This window comes from Chrysemys picta, chromosome 2, assembly GCF_011386835.1.
Source record: "Chrysemys picta bellii isolate R12L10 chromosome 2, ASM1138683v2, whole genome shotgun sequence".
Classification (NCBI taxonomy): Eukaryota; Metazoa; Chordata; order Testudines; family Emydidae; genus Chrysemys; species Chrysemys picta.
In genome coordinates this window covers 98,098,594-98,105,552 of record NC_088792.1, presented here as the reverse complement: position 1 = coordinate 98,105,552, position 6,959 = coordinate 98,098,594, and the positions used below count along the sequence as shown (strand labels likewise).

Sequence of the window (6,959 nt, the reverse complement as noted above, 5' to 3'; positions counted from 1 at the left end):
ATGTAACAATTTTATAAGCACGGTATGTGACTTTCCTGTATGAATGCATAGATATCTAGCTTAATAGGTCTATGGGAAGAACAAACAGGGAAGCAACACAATGGCTTCCCAGATAACCTCTAGGCATACATTTGAAGGACAATGAGGCAGACTATTAACTTCAAAGAGCTGTCTTCTGTTATATACCTTGTTTTTCCAGAGCTAGCTGTGTAAAATCAAAGGGTTATAGGGGACAAGGTGGGTGAGATAATATCTTTGATTGGACCAACTTCTGTTGGTGAGAGAGACAAGCTTTCAAGCCACACAGAGCTTGTCTTCAGAACTTTGTGTAAGCTCAAAAGCTTGTCTCTTTCACCAACAGAAGTTGGTCCAATCAAAGATATTACTGCACTCACTTTTTCTCTCTAATATCCAGGGACCAACCTGGCCACAACAACACTGCATACAAAGGGCTATAAACAGTTAAAATTGCCTTGATTCCTGGGAAAAGGGGTAAGGTGCCAGGCATTGTCACCGAGCTCTGATAAGGAGGCCAGAGAGAGGTTGTGCAGAAAAGTTTATCGAGAGACCAGAAGGGATCAGAGGTGCGGTTTGCCATAGGAAAATGAGGTGTAAATATACAGATTAACTAATTGAGTAATTTTTTGACATGTCACACATGGAGCTGCACAAAACTTGGCAGCTGTACACTAAGAGTTCGATGTTTCTAGACTCAAGAGCTGTCTTCTTGTGTCATAAATAAAATGTGCTGTGCCCTCTGTGGAGAATGTTAGGTAATGTGATGAGTTAATGTTATTTATGTATGGGGTTAATAATAAATAAATTAATGGAGATATCCTATCTCCCAGAACTGGAAGGGACCTTGTAAGGTCATCAAGTCCAGCCCCCTGCCTTCACTAGCAGGACCAAGTACTGATTTTGCCCCAGATCCCTAAGTGGCCCCCTCAAGGATTGAACTCACAACCCTGGGTTTAGCAGGCCAATGCTCAAACCACTGAGGTAGCCCTCCCCCTATTGGGGGAAGTAAAATCTGTGGTTGGATATGACAAAGTGATTTAACATCAGAGGACTCTGTAAAGGCCCATTTGGTTGCCAGGATTCACCATGGAACATTCATTGAAATGCCAGCAATGGGATGAGGATTGGTGGAAGGCAGACTTGAGGCTTACCGGCTAGAAGTGGGTTTTTCCAGGACCTGGCTGAAGGTGCTAGGTATTCTCAAGACACCAGAGACTAGTTAATCAGGGACTATAGGAGTCTGGGCTACTGGGAAGATGGCAATGAGACCAAATTCTGAGGATGTACAGCCCAGCAGCACCTGAGAAGGAAGTCTGGGGTCTATAATAACCCTTTTCTGTATATGAGAGGTTATGCAAAGAGGGCACCTCTAGGTGAACAGTAACTGAGTTCATTCATGGGGTTACTTGCAATAAAGTAAGAGTTCATTAACCAAGTGTGGAGTGGAGCCGTGGTGACTGGTATTCCTGTAGTGGCCTTTGAAGAGTACCTACCATGCTTATCAGCGAGCACCCGGCTCCAGAGGACAGGGTTTTTGGAATTAGGGAGCAGAATGAGGGGTGATGTGCCATAACGTATCCAATGCAAAGCTTGGTGGTGAGCAGCAGTTATATGACTCTGGAGTGTAGGAAACCTGGGGTTGTGACATTGTCTTTCCTGGCAAACATGAGTCCAGAGTATGTATTACATAGTACAGGTTCTCCCCATGTATTATCCCTAGTAATAAAGAATATAAAAGCCAAATCCTGCCCTTTGTCATAGCCATGCAACTTCAATTAAGCCTAGTTCACAGGGGTTAATCAGGGCAAAAATTGGCCTCCAATGTTTTTATTATTGGTGATGACACATGAGGAAGATGTAACCCGGCATGGCTTATAGATCCCCGGGTGGTATTTTAGAGCCAGCGGTTGGAAAAAAATGTATTCACTTGTAAACTGCAAATTTCCTATAGAAATGATTGAAATATGGAACCCTATGATGCCATTTTTACATTGTCACTTTTGAAAGTGTAGCCACAGTTTTAAAAGTGTTGTCCGGGGTGTGGCCACTAGACTTGGACACAGGAGACCTGGATGCTATCCCTTGATCTCCTTCTGACCTGCTGGATACATCTGGCAGCTCACTTCACTGATTTCTTCGCTTACCCTTTATCTGTGTCATCTATTTACATTTTTAAGCCCTTCTTGACTGAGACTGTCTCTTACCATGTCTCTGCACAGTGCCTAGGACAATGGGGCCTTGATCTCAGCTGAGGCTCTAGGTATTGCCATAATAAATCTAATAATAATAGGCAGACATTTGCTAAATTTTAGCTGAAAAGGTGATATGTATTTCCCAAATAAATGGTTTTATAATGTTATCAGACCCTCCAATGTAGTAGCCAGAGCTGCAAAAGTTAGACTAATGACAGAATTAGATTATTTCTCTACTTTAAAAGGTAATGGAGTATAATAATGTATTGAGTCTTGAAGATTTAACCCCGAAAGGGCTGTGATTACTTTTCAGGCCAAGAGGTAACGTGAAGTACTATTATTTTATTTTCAATGAATTTCCAGAGATTTCTTGCCATTCCCATCTTTTCCTAGAATAATGAATTTCCACTTGGCCAGGAACCTAATCAATAGCCACAGCCTCATAGCAATGTTTGCATTGGGGTATTATAGCTCTGCCAATGTTAAAAAAAATCTTCCTTCCAGCTTGAAAAAGTTATCCTCCCAAATAAATGTTGATTTTTGGAATATACAGTCCCAGGCCTGACAATTCTGCCTATTTTTCAGGAAGTGAGTGTCTGTCTTTTGCAGGAATTCAATGAGGCAGGAAATTTCTTGCAGGGTACGGCAGGATTTTAGGACTGTATCTGCATGAAACTATTTTGATTTGTATCAATGCTAAAGAACAATAGTTTGGGTTTTGGGGAGCTTCCCACTCTAGGGACACTTCCCTCCTAGGACTGCTGATCTGAAAGGCATAGTCATCCACAGATTGTGCTCCTTGGAAATATTTCTTATCAGTTAGGGGATTTGTTAAGTGAAATAAGAAGAAAAGTAACCACAAGGTACGGTAAGACCTCACTGATTCATGCTGATGACCAGAAGATTCATTGTGCACCACTGAATTTTTGCAGTTTAGTAAGTAAAGACTCAGTCTGACTCCCATTGAGATCAAGTATGATAATATTTCATAAATGATAAATGTTTTGTAGGCCTGCTCCATCTCCAGCTGAAGACAATAGGAGATTTGCTATTAAATTCAAAGGGTAGTAAGATTGAGCCTATATTTTGCTACACTCCTACAGTAATATGAGATCTCTCTGCATCAGTATTAAATATCATTGCTGTACTATTAAATCTTTACTTAAAAGTGTGGAGAAGGAGCCATTTTTGTTTGTGAATGCTGAGTTTCTACTGTCCTGCAGCTCACACTTGTTTTTGTTTTGTTTTTATATAGACTGGCTCTTCTTATAAATGTTTTTACTATTCAAGCAGTTCTACCTGAGACAAACTAAAAACACTTCTGTGTCTGTTATATGTGAATTTGAAATATAAAATACAAGAATGTAGTGCCCTTGTTAAAGAAATACATTTAAAATTTCACAGGCCAGATTTCACAGCACCTGATGCTTAAACACTAACGCTAGGATTTTCAAAAGAGCCTAAGTGACTAAGGTCAATAGGACTTGAGCTTCTAAGACACTTTTAGGCGTTTGAAAATGTCATCCTAAGTCTAGTAATAATTATGTTTGAAATGTATAGCAGGGCTATTCAGCCAAGTTTTGATTCCAGGAAATACAGTTAAATCAAAATCCAGAAGAGGGAGCCCTCTATCAAAATAAGATACTAAATTGAATTATTACCAAAATTCACAGAAGTTTCCACTTTCTTTTCCACCCACTTGTAAACCACTCTGGATTATTTAGCCTATCTGACTATAATTAGAAATTGTGAGCTGCTAGTCTTCTATCTTTAAACAATATTATTTAATATCTGAGAAGCATACTTGTGATTTTTATCTGTGGCTGGGCATATCAGATGTGGAACCTCGTCCACATAAAATAAGTTGTTTCCGCTATCCCCAAAAGCAAAACATTTGTGAGACCTGTATTCAGATTAGTTAGGGAGGAGGTTTCCATTTTGAAAGCAGCATGGAAACCTTGGGCCCGATCCTGCTCCCATTGAAGTCAGTGGAACATTGCCATTGTTTTCAGTAGGAGAAGAAACAGGCCCTTTGTTATAACAGATGATGTTTATGCAGGAATCTCCCTACACCCACTTAAAGTGTTTCAGCTCCCAACAAGAGGGGCCAATTTGTGTCAGAATGAAAAGGTTATTTTGCCGCAGGTATGTGGTCTGTTATTTTTTATGTGTACTGCACTCTCGGTTTAACCATTTCAGCGCCACCACCCCCATATATTCATCCTGAGGAGTCTACTGTCTGAATGGAGCTGCACGGATTTACTCTGGATCTGGATTTCAGTTGGAATCTGTTTGCATGACTCTAGAGTTTACTTTAAAGATGATGTTCAGCAGGAAAAAAGTAGGTTTGTGTGGTTGTTTTTCTTCTTTATACTAGTTATTTTCCTGCTTAATTTATTTATTTTTTAAACTAATAAATAGCAGGAATGTCAAGTGTGGTCTTCCCTTGTTTTGCAGGAAAACTCAATGGACGTCTCAGATGTGGATTTTCAGCTTCATCTGCCCTTAATCCTACCATTTTTCTCTGTAGTCCATAAAGTCTTCAAGTAAAAAAATAGACAAACCAAAAACAGTGTAAACAAAACCTGAATTTCTAATGCAAAACAAATCTAACAACCACACAACAGGCTGGAAGAAATCCCTTTCAGGCAGTGCTTAATTTGTAATGAAAGAGATGCTGGGGCCAGGGCCGGCTCCAGGCACCAGCTTACCAAGCAGGTGCTTGTGGCGGCCACTTCGGAGAGGGGCGGCACATCCAGCTGTTCAGCGGCAATTCGGCGGACGGTCCCTCACTCCTGCTCGGAGCGAAGGACCTCCTGCCGAATTGCCGCCGCAGATCACGATCGCGGCTTTTTGTTTGTTTGTTTTGTTTGTTTGTTTGTTTGGCTGCTTGGGGCGGCCAAAACCCTGGAGCCGGCCCTGGCTGGGGCGCAAGCAATTAGGTGCTTTCATAACTGATGCGGCAAGCCCAGAGATACCGGGGCTCTGAATTGCAACCCTAGAGGTGCCGGGACTCAGCCCTGGCAAGCCCTGACACAAATTAAACGTGCTTTCAGGCTTATTTTATAAACATCTAGATAGAAATGAAGGAAGCTCCAGGATTCACAAGGGAGTTTAGGCTTCCCAGAATCAGCCACTTAAAGGCATGATTTTGCCCCTGAGGTAAATCCATCTTGCCTGCCTCTCTGGGCTTGTCTTCACTGCTAAAAATTGTGTCATTTTTTTACCTTGGGATAAACAACCTGTACCCCCTCCAGGGGATGACCTTAGTGAGTTTACCTCACAATAAAACTGAAATGCCTGGTTTTCATTGTGTTTTTACCTCAGGATAGCTCGTGTGTTACTGTGCATGTTTACCTCAGGTTAGTTTACCTGAGGTAAACATGCACAGTATTTTTACATGAACACAAAGCCTCTGTGCTGACCGGAGCACTAGGTGCAACAGAAGCAGCATACTTACACTGTGCTCTAGAAAGCAAAATCCCAGGACCCAAGAATAGGGATTTTGTACTGCCATAGACCTGGGCAGGGGCAAAGGAATGGCCAGTGGATCCAGGACTATGCAGAGCCACTTGCCAAGCCCCTGACTGCTGGAGTTAATGGCCCTGGATCAACTCTGCTACTATTTTTTACCTTGTGGTGGAAGGGAAGTTTCTATTCCCCATATGCCCTTCCCCCAGTCCATACCACTCAGCCTACTTACCAGGGCTGTGTCCTGAGACTATGATTTGCCCCTTGATGTCTATTTGAAGTAATGCAGATCCACAATGAATAAGCACCGTAGGCATGACTTTAAGGGGGAAATTTATTGATACGGTACATATTATATGAAAAAATCTAATTAGAAAACAAGGAATGAGCCCAAGAGTTTTAAATTGGACCCTAGCAAGTTAAGTTTGCAATATACTTTCCATCAACTTATTCAGTACTGTATCCTGTACCTTACTCTGTTGTAAAGTGGTTAATACTAGTTTCCAATATTCTGACCTTCTATAGTAACTGTTTATACATGTAGCAAAGAGAATGAGAGGAGCCACTAAATAAGCATATCTACAGTATCGTATATATGAAGATTTCATCGTGCTTTTAAATGTGTGTTTCTGATTGCTGTGCTATGTCCGATAAGCATTTTACTGGGAAAAAACCCTAATGGTACATTAGGAAGGATGCAAGAGTTGTTGCTAATTGGACCAATAAAGGCTGGCCTTCCAAATTGAGCTATGAAAGGGAAGGAACTGGTGGATAAGTTACCTCCCATCTTGTCCCACTGCCAGAATGTGAGATTAGGCAGGCAAATTCTCTCCCTCAGGTCCAAGCCTTGAAGGGTGAGATCACTCTAGCAAATTAACCCTTGCTGGAAGGTGTGAGTGGACTGGTAAATTAGATAGCTTCTAGAAGAAGGGCTTGAATAGGATCCCAAAGCAATGCACCTTTTGTTTACATTGCTTATGCTTAAACTAGGCCCTGGGGTAAATAATGGATGATGTAATGGTTTACAAACTATGCTTTCCATTCCAAGCTAAAGAAACTTTATAAACAAGGCAACACACGCAGTGTTTTCACATTGACATTTGGCATTTTAATAAAATGCAGCCTAATTAAAAAAAAAATCTAAATCAAATCAATGCTATAACGGAGCTCATGGGATCACTGTAGTATTGCCCTTAAAAGAACCCACTAATAAATGAAAAAGCCTCCTACTGCCCAAAGACAACCTGTTCACTTCCTTATATAAAGTTATAGGTCTTT

The 6,959-nt window shown here is 41.2% G+C and overlaps 1 non-coding gene across 1 annotated transcript; it reads left to right on the top strand.

Annotated features, from left to right (window-relative positions):
• Window positions 1–366: 366 nt before the first annotated feature.
• LOC101948362 (uncharacterized) lies at window positions 367–6,820 on the top strand. Its single transcript, XR_002889024.3, has 2 exons — window positions 367–4,551; window positions 4,668–6,820. It is a non-coding gene; the product is annotated as an uncharacterized LOC101948362 (transcript).
• Window positions 6,821–6,959: the final 139 nt, after the last annotated feature.